The sequence below is a fragment of the Vipera ursinii genome (genome assembly GCF_947247035.1).
Source record: "Vipera ursinii genome assembly, chromosome: 5".
NCBI classification, from domain to species: domain Eukaryota; kingdom Metazoa; phylum Chordata; class Lepidosauria; order Squamata; family Viperidae; genus Vipera; species Vipera ursinii.
In genome coordinates this window covers 28,361,557-28,382,189 of record NC_139518.1, presented here as the reverse complement: position 1 = coordinate 28,382,189, position 20,633 = coordinate 28,361,557, and the positions used below count along the sequence as shown (strand labels likewise).

General features: G+C 38.4%; 1 long non-coding RNA gene across 1 annotated transcript; it reads right to left on the bottom strand.

Moving 5' to 3' along the window:
* Positions 1 to 1,496: 1,496 nt before the first annotated feature.
* LOC310640951 lies at positions 1,497 to 20,287 on the bottom strand. The gene is made up of 6 exons (XR_014492633.1): positions 20,146 to 20,287; positions 19,072 to 19,137; positions 5,010 to 5,074; positions 3,344 to 3,398; positions 2,816 to 2,993; positions 1,497 to 2,257 (listed from the first exon to the last, which is right to left on the bottom strand). It is a non-coding gene; the product is annotated as an uncharacterized lncRNA (long non-coding RNA).
* Between the last annotated feature and the right edge of the window lie 346 nt (positions 20,288 to 20,633).

Genomic DNA, 20,633 nt, shown 5'->3' with positions numbered 1-20,633 from the left:
GTGCCATTGAGATTGATGCCTCTATAAAAAATTGGGAATTTTTTTTATCCATTTTTAATCCTGATATAATTGTGGCTGTAAAAACCAAGAAATTATAGAACTATAGCATCAAAGAAAACTTTGATTTCTGGAACCATTTCAGCATTTTATATCAAACCTGGGAAAGATTAGTGAACTCCATGATAAGCAGCTCTCACAAATCAACTGAGATGGGGCAGTTCACTAGGACTGTCCAAAAGTGCTTTTCAAAAACAACTGGACTTTCTTGATTTCTTGATTTCAAGAAAGTCCAGTTGCCTTTTGAAAAGCACCTTTGGGACAACCGTGACCTGGATGATTGAGAATCTCCATTGACATTCACCAGGGACTCTTTAAAATGAATTGACTGGGCAAACTGAAACAAAAGAGATGGAAAGAAGGCACCATAAATTCTTTTAAGTTCCTTCATTGGGGATTGTTCCTCTTCTCACAACATACTGAATTTTAGAAGAAATAGAACTAACAATTTAAAAGTTCAGTGTGTTGTGACAAAAAGAAAAATCTGTGATGAAGTCATTTGGGAGAAAGGTATCTTCTTTCTACCTCCTTTGTTTCAATTTCTAATGTCATTTTGAAGACATGAAGTTAGCCTATCTTCTATCTAAGTTGCTTTGTTGTTGTTTTGACATTTGCATGCATGCAGTTTGATAGCTAAAAATGACTTGTCTTTTCAATTCCCTAGAGTCTTTTCATAAAACCCTGTCTCAGGGAAAGACAAAAGAAGTCAGTTAATATATCCCTCAAATACCCATTGATTCTCAAGAAAAATGAATAACCTGTCAGTGAGAGAAGCTTTATCTGTATGTAAAAAAAAAGTACAATAGGAAAAAATGATACTGATAATAAAGAAATGCTTGGTGTAATTATGCTATACATTATGCTATGCAATACATTTCTCTATTGTATGTTTTTAAGTGTACTCAAGAGTGGAAATAAGTATTAACTATTTTTTCAGACCAGATCATGAGGGTACACAAATAATAATCCTGGGCCATGGGAAGCCCCACTCTAAAGCTTTGGGAATAACTCATTGAATTCCTCCAAAAACTCAATATCTGTAATGAATTTGTAATTAAGATTACAAAAGGAAGTATTTAAAATATTTAAATAAATATATTAACATCATTTAATTTTACTTTAAATTGAATTTAAATTTAAATAAATAAAATAAATTTTATCCCTGGCGCATTCCATTCTACCCATATTTTGACTTCGATTTCTGATGATTTCAGACTGAAAAGATTTCTCACAGAAATTCCTAAAACACATAATGTATAACACATTATAGATATGGCTGTAAAATGTATCTAAGTCTAGAACGGGTTTGCTAATTCACTTTATTTTTGCAAGATAGTATTTGCTGAATGGATATTGCTGAAATGGATAAGCAAAAGAGTACATCAGTTTCCCAAACGTGATGGCCTCTTGATATGTTTAGACAATAATTCACAAAAAATTCTTCTAATCTCACAAAGAGACTTTTAGTCACAATACTTTTTAAACCAGCCAGCAGTGAACCAATAGTAGAAATATCCATACTTGGACGATTGTCCAGTAGCCTATCTTGCAGAAGTAAGCCCAAATTTCACCTAAGTTCTTTTGCAACCATAATTTCTGCAACAACATCCATGCATAAATGCAAAGAAAACTATGCAAACCATTTTATGGATGCTGCAAACTCAGGAGAAATCCTTATTCCTTAAAATATCACAGACATATGTACATGTAAACGTGAGAGAGGTAAAAGCAGAATGACACAGGCTAGCCTGCCTGGAATTTCTCATTGAAGCCTACCTTTCTGCCAAATCATTCTGGGTTAGGGTACAAAATCACTGGTGTCATCAGACTCCTACATACATCACTTTGCCAGTTTCATGTCCCCCAAATCTCCATTTCAGTGGTTTGGCATTTTCATATTCTATTTGAAGGGTTTCAATGTGACTCTCCCTGCCTGGCAAGCCTTTGCCCATGAAAATATGATCCTTATAAAATGACGTGATGACTGAACCTTTCAGTTTCATTGCTAGGTTCTTCTGAGAATGTTCTTCATTCTTCTCAGGAGAAAAGCATTTGTCAAACTGTTTAGCTGGAGAAAAGAATTTGTGCCCCTTAGTTGTGGTTCATTGCATTCCAACCATGCAGAAAAATCATGATGAATGTTAGCAGAAGGCCAGTTAGTTTTTCTAACAGATTCATTCTCGGAAGATGTAGGTGTGTCCTGCAAAAAGAGAATAAATTGGTCCTCTTTAATGCTCAATGCTAATTTAATTTTAGGGACGCGGTGGCTCAGTGGGTTAGGACGCTGAGCTTGTCGATCTGAAGGTCGGCAGTTTGGCGGGTCGAATCCCGAGTGCCGCGTAACAGAGTGAGCACCTGTTACTCGTCCCAGCTTCTGCCAACCTAGCAGTTCGAAAGCACGTAAAAATGCAAGTAGAAAAATAGGGACCACTCCGGTGGGAAGGTAACAGCGTTCCGTGCGCCTTTGGCGTCTAGTCATGCCGGCCACATGACCACGGAGACGTCCTCGGACAAGCGCTGGCTCTTCGGCTTTGAAACGGAGATGAGCACCGGCCCCTAGAGTCGGAAACGACTAGCACGCATGTGCGGGGGAACCTTTACCTTTACCTTTTTAATTTAATTTTATTTTGCTTAATTTAATGACTGTGGTTATTACTTTCATAATTTTATCCCTGCATATTTGTATCATTCAACAGCCATTTACAGTATAATGTTCTTTGCTTTTTCATGCATTGTAACATAATTCATCATGGTGTACCTTTTCAGATGAGATTCTGTTCCATGATTGTATGCAAAAAATGGCTGTATTTGTAGTTACACAGAATATACAGAAAGTGTGCAAAAAGCAGCTATTGTACAGAAAGTAGCAGTTTGAATTGGCATAATCTCAGCAATTGGGCTCATTAGGAAGATTAAATGGAGAATCCTGTATCCACCTTCAGGTTAAAGAGAAAAGAAGCAGAAAACTCTAATTGCAGATTTGTTCATTTTACTTAAATCTCAATTTGTATTAAAAACATTTTCTATGATGATTTCCTTTCATGAAGAAAATGGGGACAAGTATAATTTGTATATCCAGTATTTATGTCTCTGCATCCTTTTAACTCTCCTGAACATTTTCAGAAGGATTTGTATTCTGTTCCGTTCACACAAGAGGCCTTTTCCTGGCTTTCATTTGGACATCTCCCAATTTTTTCCATATCAACCAGATTTGGATTTAATTTAATGAACCTCTGCTACCTATTATGTCTATTACAGCCATAATAAGAAATAAACAAAAGCTTACCTAGTGCCAGGCAGAATAATTCTCTTGATGGTTTCTTTTAACAGTTTTCATTCAGCTTAATTAAAAAGAATTTGTTTTAGAAATGCGTTGAAAAGTGGAAATGTTCATGGGTTGAATATGGAATTTATACATTCATTTTGTTATAGGCTGGAAGAACATTAAATCTTTCATTCTCAATTAGCCATTAAGCTGTATTTTTCTTCTTACCCACACTTTAATTAAATCCCAAGAATAGACATCATTAGGAGATTCTTTGGTCTATTCTAGTAGCAGTGCTACTTGTCACCATTAAAGTAAATTCTGCCTCTGAGAAATTTTTGGCAGATATTTCTCCTGTCCAATGAAATTTTCTTCAAACAAATTTGGTGAAGAAATTCTAAAGGTCATTTTAAAATAATCGAAAGTCATGATGTTTTTCTAGAAGCTTCTAGAACACTTTATTGGCCATAGATCCAAATACGGTATTTTCAAAATATCTCACTTCAATCAAACATTTTTGTTATGGTTCAAATGAATATGGATCTTTCTATTAAGTAAGGATGTATGCTTCTCTATTTCCTTAACCAATCATGGTGAAAGAGAAATTTTATAATCCTCAAACAGGCACTGCTTTGCCATAATAAATTAGCCTATTCAGATAATGATACACACACACTCGATAAAAAGGATGTTGGCTGGGTAATTCTGAAAATTGAAGTCCACATATCTTAATGTTGCCAAGGTTGAGAAACACTGGCTTAAAATGGGTGAATTACCAAGTAAAAGAAAAATAGAGGTGGTAGGGAACATGGCAGATTCTTTTCTCTACTCAAATAAAGGGTTTTCTTTCTGCCCAAGTAAATGGGAAAGAGCACTAGCAGTTTTTAAGGAACATAGATTTTCTTTATAAGACTGGACCTTCAAAAATTATGCAAAGTACAAATGAGTCTTGATTATCACAAACTAAAAGTGAGATTATACTGAACTACCAACATTTGTGAACAACCCAAGGGAGGGGCATTTATTTATGCATGCCTGCTGTAATCTCTGTGGAAGGTTAATCAACTGTCCATAAAAATATCTAAGAATAATTATGTGATTTCCATTTGTAAGCAAACACTGTTGGTGCAACTGAAAAGGGAAAAGCTACCTCATTTTGTTTTTAAAAAATAAATCTTAAAATGTACTGATAGTAGCAAACTTCTTAAATATATCAATTATGATCTGAAGGGGAAGAAATCCACGCAGGCTATTTTTCTTTCATCCTGAAAAAAAAGGCTGAATCCTATTTTTTTCATGCATTAGCTGCACTTTCAGAGAGCTGTCAGCCATGAACCTCCCTTTTATTGACTTCAACCTTCTTGCCAGTTGTCTGGGTTCCATTATTTAAATAAAATTTGTATAATACAAAATTCAATTTATGTGAAACTATTAACTGGGATAGTACAGGCTTAGAGTTCCCCAAGGCCAAACCCCTGCACATTTTTCACTCTTTGAAAGTTGTCATTTTTAGAAGAAATGTTTCAGAATATACAAGGAAGGTTCCTTGTTCATTTATTTTAAAAGAACAACAAATCATAAATGGGTAATTATTGGGGGTGATTATTGTATATTATCAGTGCACATAATTATATTGGGTGAATTGATGCAGGAAAAAGCTGCTGTATGTAAAAAAAAAAGACATTACCTTATATTCTGGAGTTCTTCACACATTCCAGTATTTCAGAGCAAATTTTAAGGATTCAAATGTGACTGCAGAGAAGTGTGAAGTAATAGATTAGTTCAGAAGTCAGGTCAGACTGAATAGAAACCATCTGAGATTGCATTGAATTTTAGTCTTTGCTAGACCTATTCTGTAAATATTTTCTTAGAATAGTGAATTACAATTAAAACAGAATGCTAGCATTAGTAAAATGGGGAAATGAAAGACTGGAAGTAATACAGTAGCACAATAACAAACAATTAAACAAATTTTGAAAATAAGTCCCCTGCAGCTAATTACAATAAATGTAGCCAAATCTGGCCAAATCCTGAATTAATGTGATTCTTTGCTGTTGTTGTTATCCCTGTTTCTCTGTTTTTCAGGAACCGTTCCTTTTTTCCTGTATGTTTTGTTCTTTTTTTTCCTCTAGGAAAGCTATACTCAGGAATTCATTTTGTACTGCTCTGTGTAAAATAAATAAAAGATCAAGAATGCCTATTAAGCCACAGTGACCATGTCATGAGGCTTTTAAAAATACTGAGAGGGAGAGAGGGAGAGGGAGGGAAGGAGAGAGAGAGAGAGAGAGAGAGAGAGAGAGAGAGAGAGAGAGAGAGAGAGAGAGAGAGAGAGAGAGAGAGAGAGAGAGTATTTAAAAAGCCTTCCAGCATCTTGCTCACGGTGTTTGGTCTGTCATGCAATGTTATGTGTTGTTTTATTGATGTTTAATGTTTAGCTAATATATATATTTTTAAGAGACTTCAGGAAGATCACTTCTCACTTATTGCCAGTGAGTACAGGTCAGATTTTTTTTTTACTTTCAGAGAAACACAAAGAAGGCAAATAAAATACAAAAGGTGTCTGAATCCAATCATTTTCACCACTTTATTTTTAAAAATATACTTCTGTCTGTCCTAGCTTCGCAAACAGGACAAATCTGGTGGTTTTTGGAGTAGCATTAAATTAAAACAACAGTTCAAAATGTCAAGATTAATCACCAAATCATCATAAAGCTCATTTAGTTCAATGTTCTCCACCGTGCATGGCCTGCCTTGAATGATTCTGCCAAAACATATCCAAAAAATGTATCTCCAGATTCAGTTAATATACCACCCGAAATGAGAACCACCACTTTCTAAGGGACTCTGTCTAAAAACCTTGTCAGAAGCTGGTGAAGATAATACATTGGCTCATAGCACAAGGCTGCCACACTTATCACAGTGTGTAACCCATGAATAAAGTCCATGATCCCAGGACAATAATCACTCTTCAGGCTTAAGAAAGATGAAATTATCCCTTACTCCAACTTTAACAATAAATGCAGAAAAAAACAAATTTCATAATTTTCTTATGCTACTGCTTTTTTATTAACTGTTCATTTTTAAATGGTTATAGTTTTAATGGTAGTAGTCTTTGTAGTACTTAATGGAATAACTGAATTATACCATGGTAGACATGAATACTGTACTTATTTGCTGATTTGCAAGAGTGTCCATGAGCAAAGGTAAAAATTGAAGAGAGCAGCTGCAATGCTGAAATCAAAGTTTGGCCTATTTTTATGTGTTGTGCATTTGTAACATACCTTGATATTTATTTATTTTTTTACCATAGGCTGTGGATATCTAGTTTAAAACTGTTTTTTAATCTTCGGATGATTTAAAAGTCACTCTATTCAAGTCATGATCTGAATCTATATCCTGATTAGGAAATTTGATACTTTCTTAAACTATTATTACAATTCAACAATTGGCTATAACCTTTGCTTGTTCAGTCTAATTGAACAAGGCTGTCAGTGGACCATTTATGAGAAATGGTCAAAATATATTAAATTAATTTTTAATATTCTTCCATTTCTATAAGATTTCATAACACATGAACTTTCCATAATTTCTATGCAGAAATTATACCAGTGCTGCAATTACTTGCATAATTTATACTGGAATAAAACTCAGCATCTCTTTTAACCACTGTACTATATAGTTAATGAAAGAATGTGTCATTCTCATGGTGAAAATTTCAAGTCTCTGATCCAGTATTCCTTAGATGGGAGTAGGAAATATATCTATTAAAAACACAGAAAGTCAGCATAGATTAACTTTCTTCTATTTAAACACTCAGTAGATATGTGAATTTCCATTCCCAGAATTCTTCAGTCATTGATGAGAATTGGTAAGCTAGATAAGGCAACGGTCTAACTTTTATGTCAATCAACTTCCTATCTAATTAACATTAAATTAAATTTCTGGATCATTAAATTGTGCCACAACCTTTTCTTAATCAGGGATAAATTATGCAGAAGGACTGCACTCTTTAAGCCTGCTTCAGTTGAAAAGAATAATTTAAGCTCTTTGCACAGTATATATTTAAAGAACAGATGGGAGATTGAGTGATAAGATAAATCTTACAAGCTTGACCAATCAGCATCACAAGATTATAGCTGTTTTCCTCAGATGATTCTGCCATATTTCCAAGTAATGAAAATCCCTGTTGTTTTCTTATAAAAGGCATATTTTATAATCTTTTCATTATGTCTAAATCTATGCACTTTTTGTCAAAAATAAATAAGATCAACAAAAAGACTTTTTTAAACTGCAATATATATATATATATATAATGAACATAGTTTTAAAAGAAAATAAATGAATTAGTACTTCAGATTAAATGAGTAGATTGTTGATGGAATTATCCAATGTTGGGGAAAGAACTGAAAATGTTTATGTCTATTTGGATCTGTGCTGATATTACACTTAGAGATGTGCAAAATTTAGTGGGTTTTAATCTGCACTTTAACTCATGAACTTCAGATCAAGTTGGTGCATGCTGGAATTCACATTCCTCAAAGTCAAGCACTACTGTAGCACATTTTTGTATAGGAAGTGTCAAGGATGCTGAATATATACTTAGCTTTTCCAATACAATTGATAAACCATTATTTTACAAGTTTCCAAGAGAATTCTTCTGATCAGCAAACTTGAAACTCAGCTTCATACTGTTTTGTACCCTAGATGGGAAATAATGATAGATAAAAATAAAGAATAGTGCTTTATATTCCATTCTGTCGCATTTCTATTAATCAATAAGCTTCTTTGACTGCAGTTGATAATACTCCAAGATAGGTATGAAGAAACAAGACTAAATGCTGTAGTTTTATGGCCTCCCAATACTGGCAATTGTCCATCTTTATTTTTTCTTGGGGTATGCCATCCTACTCATCGCTGGTCTACAATTTGAAGTTTTTCTTGGATACAATGCTCCTGCTCAAAGTGCAAGTGACAACCATGACATTTGCACAGCTTTGTGCAATTGTGCTCATTACTAACCTGAAAGAGTTGCTCATGAAGACCCCTGCATTAGTTACTTCCTATTTGTTGCTTCCTGTAAAACACACTAGAGCAGATATGTCAAACTTGCAACGTCACGTGATGTTCACGTGATGTATTGGAGCTTTTTCCCCATTGCCGGCAATGGGGTGGATGCAGTTTTATTGGGATGCATCCGGCCCCTGGGTTGGCAGTTTGACACCCCTGCTCTAGAGCCTTCAAGAATATTTGAAAGTTGCAAGTGATCCAGAATGCCACAACCCAGGAAGTTTTTTCAGACTTTTTGATACAATTACATAACACTGATGCTCTGCATGCTGCACAAGCTCCCAGAAGATTTACAGATACACTTCCAGAATTTGGTTGGTACCTATGAAAATCTATAGGTCTAGGACCTTTTCTGGGTTTTAGAAGTCCCTGTCCCTCAATATTTATGCCCACCACACCCAATCTAGAAGTGAGAGCATGCTCCAAGTCTCCTCCATTAAACAATTCCATTTTGTTGGATCTTGGAATTTTGTCTCCTTTCTTATGCCTGTCCTGTTGAAGAACAAGCTATGCAAACCTCCACTAGTCCCTATCTTCAGAAATCATGAGCGCTCCAACTCTGATACCTTTATTAAGGCTCTGGAGACCTGGCTTGTTTGGTGATGTAGCTTTTGTATGAGAGATTATTCTTTAACTGGGGAGTCACAGTGGTTTTACATAGTTATGATGTTTTAATATTTGTCTCCATTCCAGATTCACTGCTGGGAGATAGGCACTTGTATAAATCATATGAATAATTGAATAAATATCCTGTAATCAGATGTTTAACAAGTGAGAGCAATTCAGGATGAGGCTATAATTTTATTCCATCTATTCTAGTTTTATATCTTGCTGAAACTATCTACAGGAGGTAGATTTTGGACAGGAAAATAGGAACCGCTATCATTTGTATTTCCCCTTCCCCCAATTCTAAGAAGTATCATTGCTTCACAGCAATGTAGGAATGGCAATATTCCAACTGCCCTTCATTACTAAATTCAAGCAATGAGTTATGAGTAATTGATTTTTCAGTACAAGACCAGAATCAGAATTACAAAGTCCCATCATCATGCTGAGGTCCTGGAATTTGCATGAAGATGCTGGTTCTACCATTGGACCATACATATATTAATATTTGTAATTGTGGATACACTGTGGATGCTGAATAGCTCTCAAGGTTGATGTGAATGTTGATGTAGATTTATTGAAATAGAAGGAAGAATGGAAAGGGGCATAAATCTGTGCAGAATGCACAGTAATTCAACTACTACCCTTCTAATAGCTGACAGGGTACAGTGGAGAAACAACATTTTCATGTATTTCCTTCAACTAGGCAAAACAGTTACTAGTAATAGGGTTATCTTCAACAGATTCAGTCTATCATCACCAGCTATTATAGCTATTAGAAATAAAGGTGCTTGAATTGTAGGCATAGTGATTTTCAGAACTCCAAGTGCTGGATTATACTTTTTATACAATGCCACAACGAATGACTGAAATTAGTGAAGGATGCTGAAGTACTGCATCAAGCTCACAGACTATAGCTGTCATTGACAGCTAATTACTATTGACCGTATAAGTGAGACATTACATGCCATTGTTACACCTCAATGGCATCATTTAAGGTATTGCATTATTACTACAAGTATTGAATGTAAGGTTTAAAAAACTTATTACCAGCCAGAATAGTAATTTAGCTGCATGGAAAATGGTAAGCATTCAATCTGGCCTTCTTTTCACCCTTGAAAGCCTGCAGATATTTCAACAGTGACAATTTAAAAGCTTATTTGGACTGAGTCTTTAGACTGGCCTCCATACATTTTCAAAAACATTTGCAATATTTTCATTTATAATTAATTTTCCAATAGAGGAGACCACATAAAATTAATCAATATAGATTTGAAGTTATCATAACTCTCAACCTTTCAACAGGAAAAAAAATAGTGGAAAAAAGAGTATTAAATACAGGTAGGGCTTGACTTATGACTATAGCTGAGACGCAAGTTTCCTTTGATAAACAAGGCAATTGTTATATGAGATGTGCCTGATTTTATGTTCTTTTTTTACCACAGCTGTTAAATGAATCACACAGTTAAATAAATCATGTGGTTGTCAAGTGAATCCAGCACCCCTCATTGACTTTCCTAGTCAGTAAATGACTTGGAGGGTTGCAATTGATGATCGCATGACTCCAGGATGCTGTAATTGTTGTAAATACATGCCAGTTGTCAAATGCCTGCTATGAGGATGTTATGACGGTCATAGGTGTGAAGACTGGTTGTAAGTAATTTTTTCCAATGCTATTGTAACTATGAATAGTCACTAAATGAATGGTTGTAAGTCAAGAATTATCTGTAAGGAATTTAGGGTAAACAACATTGTGGAATTATAAAAGTTTCTGAAATAAAACAATTCACCTTAAAATTTACAAGAGTAACTGCATGATTAATGATAACAACATTCTGAAAAGGGTCAAAGTCATTGAGAAGGCAGGTCAGAAGTATCAATGTCTCAAATACTCCAAATGTATAATATATAATATGTAGCATTTTAATACTGAGTGAAGGTACTAGCATTGATTGGCACTCTACTTTGAGATCTGAGGTACATGTGATGACTCCTCAAATGGCATCCACAATCTTTTCATTCCTGGTAATACCATTTACTACAGGAAAATCACACCAAGTCTTTCTCTACTTAAATCAGCGCTTCAACCTGTAAAGAACCTACTAGAACCAAGATTAATTTTTTATTCATGATATCTCTGATCCATAGCTATATAGTATTCTGTTTTACCAGAGTCAAAACTTTGGAAAAATTTTCACTCACACTTCTTTTTGTTGTTGTTGAACAACTAATATATTTTGTATTGTAAAAGGCAATAAATACAACAATTATAATATTGTTAGTGATTATTCAAGTTCTACTACTAACAATTACAGTTACTTGTCTGGCCATCCAGGAAGCAACATATTCAGTGGTGAGATTCAGCCAGTTTGCACCACTTCGGCAGAACTGGTAGCTAATTTTTTGTTGCCTGGGCCCAGAATGAACTTCCAGAAGTGGCATCCACACAGAGAACTGATTGCTCAGAAATTTGAATCCCACCACTGAACATATTCTCCCTTTGTCTCTAACTTCACACACACACACACACACACACACACACACACACACACAGAGAGAGAGAGAGAGAGAGAGAGAGAGAGAGAGAGAGAGAGAGAGAGAGAGAGAGAGAGAGAGAGTGCTGCTTTACTATGAGTGCTTGGAGACAGATCATGCTGTAATTCATAGTTAAAGGACATTACTTAGTACCTCTGCATTAAATGAAGAAGGGTTCAACAATTTTCTGAAGTAAAATAATAAGAAAAGAGATATATTGCCTAAGGGAAATAATAATGAGAAGTTCATCAACTAAAACTTTAGGTGATTTGACTTAAAGGCATTGATTCCTACAACAAATCCAATTAATCATCCTAAAAATGAGATGTGAAGGAATTTTGCAGAGTAGGGTTTTCCTTTGAGAAAAACATGAGTGACCTGTATATGGACTCCAGAGAAATTCAACAGTCAATAACTATAATTTGAGGGCACTTTTTTAGAAGTTATAGCTGGGTTTACATTGCACAGAAATACAACATAGTTTTATTTGAGGAAAATCCCTGGTGCACTCCTCACATAGGATGAGATGGGGGAAAAGGAGCAAGTAAGGTGTTCCCAGGGGAGAAATAAATTCCATGGCAATGATAACTCAACCAATTAAGATTCTGTGTTGTAGAAATAGACCACATCTATTCAATTTGATTGGATATCTTGGCATATTTAAGAACTTCCATTATGCAAAGGAGGTAGGGTCTTTTTTTAAAAAAAACTTTATTTTTATTGGAGTAGAGGTGTTTATGAGACCACATAACCAGTCTTGCTTCATGTCCCTCATAGAAATTCTGTTTTCAATCAGTTCTGTCTCAAAACCATTTGGAAATTCAGTTCCTAACCTTTTTCCATAAAGATACACTCCCTAAGGAGTTTAGATTTAGAACTTAATATGGTAGAACAACTACATAAAATGTATGCAAGAAACAACCAAAAGATATGATCCACATCCAGAAAACATCATTGAAAGAGAAATGCTTGGTTGGATGATCCAGTTACATAGAATATAACAACTGAAGAAAGTTTCATCAAGAGAACAGGGCTAAGATTGTTATAGAACTATTTGGTTGGCTAAGCACTCCTCCTCTTGAGCATAATCTCATTTTATTTTCTAAAGCAAACAAGATGTAAGAAATGCAATGATACTCTGTGAAACATCTGGACATTATTATACATATAGGTAAGGTAAAGTTTCCCCCACAAATGCATGCTAGTCGTTTCTGACTCTAGGGGCCAGCGCTTGTCCGAGGATGTATCCGTGGTCATGTGGCCGGTATGACTAGACGTCAAAGGCACACAGAATGCTGTTACCTTCCCACCGTAGTGGTCCCTATTTTTCTACTTGCATTTTTACGCCCTTTCGAACTGCTAGGTTGGCAGAAGCTGGGACGAGTAACAGGCGCTCACTCTGTTACCCAGCAATCGGGATTCGACCTGCCAAACTGCCGACCATCTGATCGACAAGCTCAGCATCCTAACCCACTGAGCCACCACGTCCCTTTCATTATACATATAGGCACATATTAATAAATGATCGTTTATGCACATCAGAATTCCATATCTAGCAAGCAAAATAAATTATATATATATATATATGTGTGTGTGTGTGTGTGTGTGTGTGTGTGTGTTTGTGTGTGTGTGTGTAAATTTTTTGGCTTTTTAAGAAAGAATAAAATTTACAAAAAAATTACACAAATATGAGCTGCCACTGCTGTGGCTACTGCCTGTAGATGGCCTTGGGCTAGGCTGAAACAGGAAATAAGTTTTGTCCGGTGTCTGGGACTAAGCAAGTGTATCTGGGACCACACAATAACACTCTAATGAGAAATATTTGGGAGGAAAAAAATTCAGTTAATTGATTTAATTAAATTTTAAAAAATACTACTCAATTCTGTATTCAAGAACTGGATCTTAACAAAAATGATATGGTTAGATCCTTTACTACTAGAACAAAATCATTCAGAAGGGTACCAATTGTACAACACAGAAAGCAAGCCTTTATGTGTGTATATTCACTTAAGGCCTTGGTAGAAAAAAGCCTGTGGTAGGGCAATAAGAACAAATTCCAGTTCTTCACTCTGTGTATTCATTAATGATAGCTTCTGAAACATAAAGGAACAATTCACCTGCACATAATTCTAAAGCATTCTAACCAGTTCCAATCACTTCTTACAGTTCAAAGAACATTTATCTTACATCGGTGAAGCCACTCTTTAATTGTTCATCTTCAGCATCTTTCAGAAAGGGGGAGTTGGCCTACAAAGTGCTTGCCTAAGACCCATTTTGTATAATCACTAAAGACAACTGTATTATATGTATACAGAATACAGTTATGGGGGGGGCAGTTAATATGTTAACGTCAATGGTTCATAAGGTTAAACAATTAACAAACGGTACATGAGGTAAAACGCTGACAGCGGAACACGAGGGAGTTTTGACAGCTGTCAAAACTCCGGACTCGCGCATGCGCACGAGTTGACAGCTCTCGGCTGTCAAAATAACACAAGCCGCCGCACGAGGATCCGAACTGTCAAACGAACCGCAAAGCTGATTGGAGGAGAAAAGAAGCGGGAAGAAGACCGGGTAGTGATTGGACTATTCGACCGGCACCAGACTATAAATAGCCAAGTGTTCCTATTACTTGTTTGCTCTGTTCTAATAAACGTGTTAAGGTTACCTGCTGTCTGGAGTGGTCTGTCCAGCCACTTTACTGGCGACGAAGGTGGGATCCGCTTCACGAGCTGAAGTCACGGCCAGGAAGGCAGTTCCGGCCAACTGAGCTAGTCACTGGAAGTTTTAACTTCCACAGTGAAGCGGACCACCGAACTTTGACAGCATGGCTAATTTCGGACGAGTGAGAGAATTCGACACTCACTACCCCGAGCGATGGGAATCGCACCTGGGGCAGGTCGAGGGGTTTCTCCTCGTCAGCAAGATCACGGATGACAGAGCCAAAGCAGCAGCCCTTCTCTACATCAGCGGGCCACCCGTCTATGATGCTGCTGTCGGGCTATTCAGCCCCGTACCGATTACCGAGGTCCCATATGCTGAACTCATCGACCGGCTTAGCAAACACTACATGCCGGCTCGCTCGGAACTGTACTGGCGAGTACAGTTCGCCCAGCGAAGACAGCGGCCGGATGAAGCTGCGAACGACTTCATCGCAGGAGTCCGGCACGCCGCCCGAAGCTGCAACTTCCCTGATTTAGAAGAGCGGATCCGGGACCAGGTGGTCATCGGCCTGAGAGACGAACGCCTCAGAAAGAAACTCACGTCAAAACCTGAGATGACGCTTGCCCAGGTCTCACGGGAGATTTTGGCATACGAGGACAACCATAAGAAGTCCCTCAACCGAACAGTGACGGAACCCCAGAGCAGCGTCCACCAGGACGAAGCATCTTTCAGCGACGAAGAATCCATAGACTTGACCGACACGGATGCCATACAACGCCGTATGGAAAGAAGGCAAAACAGGCGCAGTGACACCAACGTCCGGCCCAAGCCAAGAAACTTCGCGCCAAGTGAACAACGCAACGCCTGTGCCAGTTGTGGGGGCAACCATGCCCGGGCCAATTGCCGGTTTAAGAGCGCTAAATGCCACAACTGTGGCAAGACGGGCCACATCAAACCCGTCTGCCGAAGCCGCCCCCGTGACAATCTGCATGAAGTTGAGGCTACCACCCCAGGTACGATCTCCTACCGAGCCAGTAAGGGCAAAATGCCAGAAGTGTTAATAGAGGCAATCGACAGGGTGCACAATTTGAGCCCTAAGGTAAAAATCAAAACTAGGCTGCAAGGGGTCCCTTGTGATATGGAGGTGGATTCAGGCTCAGCTGTAACACTAATCTCATTTAAGACATTTAGGGAAGTCTGTCGGAACAGTAAAAAAATAATACCGTTAGAACCTCCTCAGGTTCAATTGGCAGACTACCAGAAAACTCCAATTCAGCTCAAGGGTAAAGCTAAGGTCTGGGTGGAGTACAAAAAATTCAAGGGACCCCTAGAAGTAATAGTCACCAGTGGAAACCGCACTAATCTGATAGGGTTAAATTGGTTTAACCCCTTAGGAATCGCCATTACTGGCGTTAACGCGGTACAAACGTCAAACCTCGAGGACGTCTGCAGAAAGTATGCAGACGTATTTGACGGTTCTTTAGGCAAATATACAGGTCCGCCCATCAACCTTAACTTAAACCCCGCCATACAACCTGTCAAAATTAGGGCCAGGAGGGTTCCCTTCGCCCTCAAACAAAAAATTGAGGATGAATTGGAACGCCTCGTCAAGCTGGGGGTTTTAGTACCTACGGAAGGGGGCAGCTGGGAAACCCCCATCGTAACACCAGTAAAACCTAATGGACAAATCAGAATATGCGCTGACTATAAAGGGACCGTGAACTTAGCACTTAATGCCCATTCTTACCCCATTCCAGCAGTAAGAGATGTCCTAGCTTCTATTCGCTCAGGCGCCATTTTTGCAAAATTAGACCTCACGCAGGCGTATTTGCAGTTGCCTGTGACAGATGACACTGCAGTCGCCCAGACAATTGTCACACACCGCGGTGCATTTAAAGTGACAAGACTACAATTTGGCATTTCGGCAGCCCCAGGCATATTTCAAAGTATCATGGAAAAAACTTTAAAGGGAATCCCAGGAGTTTCCCCTTACTTCGACGATGTACTCATCGCCGGAGAAACAGAAGCCATTTTAGCTGACAGGCTGTCAGCTGTTTTAGACCGGTTCAGAACGGCCGGATTTAAACTAAAGAGAGAAAAGTGCTCCATAGGAGTTCTGTCTACGGAATTCCTCGGGTTTAAAATCGATGCCCAGGGCATCCACCCTACCAATGACAAATTAAAAGCTATTCAAGCAGCCCCCAGCCCCAAAAACAAACAAGAACTTCAGGCGTTTTTAGGGCTATTAAATTTTTATCACGCCTTCCTGCCCCACAAGGCTACAATTGCTGAACCGCTTCATAGATTATTAGACAAGGGTAGCCCCTGGTCCTGGTCAAAAGTACACGAGAATAGTTTCCAGTCACTAAAAAACATTATTTGCAAAAGCTCCACTGTCACCTTATTCAAAGAGGACGCCCCTGTCTGCATCGCGTGCGATGCATCTCCATATGGAATAGGAGCCGTCTTAAGTCACCTAGACCAGGATGACACTCAAAGACCCATCGCATTCTATTCCCGAACACTTACAAAAACCGAAAGGAATTACGCCCAAATTGATAGGGAGGCTCTGGCCATCGTGGCCGGAGTTAAAAAATTTCACGACTATTTGTATGGCAGACCTTTCACTATCTTCACAGACCACAAACCCCTATTAGGCATCTTTACCTGGAATAAAACAACTCCCCAAATATTATCCCCTAGAATCCTGCGCTGGTCAACCTTCTTATCAGCATACTCTTACAAACTGATATACAAGCCAGGCAGGGAACTCGGACATGCAGACTGTTTAAGCAGACTTCCAATACAGCGTTTCGACCCAGACCCAGCCCCCGCAGGCGGCATACTGGCTATCAATGAACTACCAGAATGCCCCCTAACAGCAAAAATCATTGCTGACAACTCCGTTAAGGACAACACGCTCAGCAGAGTCCTGCGATGGGTCACAACAGGATGGCCTCACAAGTGCCCAGAGGAAAGATTCCGTCCATTTTTTTCCAAACAATTAGAACTAACCTCACACTTAGGCTGTTTATTATGGGGAAACAGGGTGGTGATACCACATTCAAACATACAACAAACTTTAAGAACCCTTCATGAGAGACACCCAGGGATGGTCAAAATGAAGCTTCTTGCCAGGAGTTATGTATGGTGGCCTGGGATTGACAAAGACATAGAACAACACGTAGGGGGATGTTATGCTTGCCAACTAACGAGAGGTGACCCACCCCAGGCCCCAGTTCATAAATGGGAAACGACAAAAAATCCTTGGTCCCGCATCCACCTAGATTTTGCGGGACCGATACGAGGACAGAATTTCTTAATAATAGTTGACAGTTTTTCCAAATGGCTCGAAGTGATTCCCTTAAATAAAATTACATCATACTCCACTATTCAAGCACTTAGAAAAGTTTTCGCAACACATGGCCTGCCAGACGTCATAGTTTCTGATAATGGGCCACAATTCACTTCTCGTGAATTTCAGATGTTCGCTTCGAGGAACTGTATTAGGCTGGTGACGTCAGCGCCATTCCACCCGTCGTCGAATGGGATGGCAGAAATTATGGTAAGGTCCACTAAAGAAGCACTTAATAAGTTCATAAAAGGAAACTGGCACCAGCGGCTTAGTCAATTTCTCCTAGCCCAACACACCACGCCAGGCACCACCACCGGAAAATCGCCTGCGGAGCTTCGATGGGGCAGGAGACTAATAACAAGATTAGACCGTCTGCACCCTGATAGAACATCTAACCACCAAGAACCCCCAACACTACTACCATGAACCTTCTCTCCAGGCCAAACCATCTGGGCACGAAATTACACCAGCAACCAAAAATGGATTGAGGGGGTTATAATAAAACAAACCGGCCCCGTCTCATACTTAATTCACTCAGACTCACAAGGCCAGTTACGCCAACACGTCGACCAACTACGTATCCGCAAGCCACAAATTACACCACCACCACCACAACAACCCCTTTTACCTCCCTTCATACCAAGTATTCCACCTGCCGAAGAAGCAGGGCCACATCAACCACAAGACGAACCAGAACCCAGAAATGAGGCTTCCCTACGACGATCCGGCCGATTACGAAAAGCACCCACATATTTGCAGGACTACGAATGGGAAGGAAGTAACAAACAAACTCATGGGGGTGGAAACCAACCAGGGGATGGGTAAGGGGTGTATTATATGTATACAGAATACAGTTATGGGGGGGGCAGTTAATATGTTAACGTCAATGGTTCATAAGGTTAAACAATTAACAAACGGTACATGAGGTAAAACGCTGACAGCGGAACACGAGGGAGTTTTGACAGCTGTCAAAACTCCGGACTCGCGCATGCGCACGAGTTGACAGCTCTCGGCTGTCAAAATAACACAAGCCGCCGCACGAGGATCCGAACTGTCAAACGAACCGCAAAGCTGATTGGAGGAGAAAAGAAGCGGGAAGAAGACCGGGTAGTGATTGGACTATTCGACCGGCACCAGACTATAAATAGCCAAGTGTTCCTATTACTTGTTTGCTCTGTTCTAATAAACGTGTTAAGGTTACCTGCTGTCTGGAGTGGTCTGTCCAGCCACTTTACTGGCGACGAAGGTGGGATCCGCTTCACGAGCTGAAGTCACGGCCAGGAAGGCAGTTCCGGCCAACTGAGCTAGTCACTGGAAGTTTTAACTTCCACAGTGAAGCGGACCACCGAACTTTGACAGCATGGCTAATTTCATGGCACATAAAAATGCTAGAGGGAAGGAAGGCCCACTAATATTTCAGAGGAGCTTAAATATGTTTGCTGCTGTTTAGCAAGGCAAAATTAACATAAGAGGCAATCAATCAATCAATAAACTTACAGTATCAATAAATAATTAGTTCTACCTTGTTCTGTACACCTAATGAAAGCTTCTGCGATGATGTAGGAACAATGTCATTCTGAAGTATGTACTATGCAGGAAGGGATGGAAAACACAAGGCCATGAACATTGATATTGTTAATTTGAATTCCTATCCATATAATACATATATGCATAGGGGAGCCTTCAGGCATCAATTGTGAATTAGTATCGGTAGCCTGCCTGAAGAGTGCTGACAGCTGCGTGATTACTCAGACAGATAGTCTCTGCATAGTTTTAATCATTTCTGATAATAAGCATAATGTTAAATTCATAATGTCAGCAGACAGTAATCTAACTGCATTGTGGCTTCTATGTTACAGAAACAATTGGGTAGTTCATTATGAAGTCAGATCCTCTTTGGCATTTGAACAGCTTAAAATATCTCTGGTATTAGCATATTGTTCAGGGCAAACAAATGTCATGTGACTAAATTAAATTATACAGATCTTTCTAGAAGATTAGGTCAACTTGAAGACGGATGTTTCAGATGATTTAAAATATGAAAATAAAATGGAGTTCTGTTGTCAAATTATATTTATTGTTGTACAGTGGTTTGTAATTAGGCTTGGCTTTCTATTTCTCTTACAAATGCTACTTTTCATTGATGTGGCTCAACACTTTTCATTTGTCTCAGGGGTTTTTCAAGTTATTATTATTTCCTTAGAAGTTTTCATTACTGGATGTGATTTTGCACAGAGACCTATGACATCAATGTAATGCCATTATTTAAACAAAATATGTACCATATTAAGAGTGTTTAAGTACTGAAAAATCTATATAAAGCCTAATCCACCAAAAAAAACCAATAATCCACAAATCTAATTCATTCTAAAAGACTTTCCCAGAATATACATTTTCATCAGTATTTTGTTTTAAGGTACCATAAGAGAGAAGTTAAATAGTATTTCTTGTACATAAAAATATAGCAGAAAAATGATGGAATTCCTTAACTTCTGTCATTCAGATGCCACCTGGGGATTTTAAAAGTATAGCACATTGTAAACTTCATGATGGAGCAGTCTTTCCCCCCACTTTAAAAAAAATATAATATACATACCATTTCCAGTAACTAGGAATGAGGGAAAAGATTGTCTTAACTGCTGATGTTACAGCAGTTCTTCAGTATGCACGTTCTTCTCTTTTCACTCTTTTTCTTCCATTCTTTTGTTAAAAAACATTGACGGCTGCTTTCATCAAATGGAAGCTTAATTAACAAATCACATCTAGTTCATCTGAGGATATCAAAGCCCAATAAGCAAGAACAAAGCACTCTGATGTTTGCAAATCTGATGCTATCTTAAAATTCAGCTTATATAAGCACAATAAAATGTACTTACTTTGTTTTTGCTCAGTGAACATTTCCTCTCAATATATGCCATGTTGTAAGAATTGAATGCAATTGGTCAATTAAGATCACACAAGCAACTTTTTTTTACAATATCAACAGCACACATTAAAGCAGGGGTGTCAAACTTATAATGTCATGTGATGTGTTGCTATGTATTACAACTTTTTTTTCCATTGCTGGCAATGGGGTGTACACGG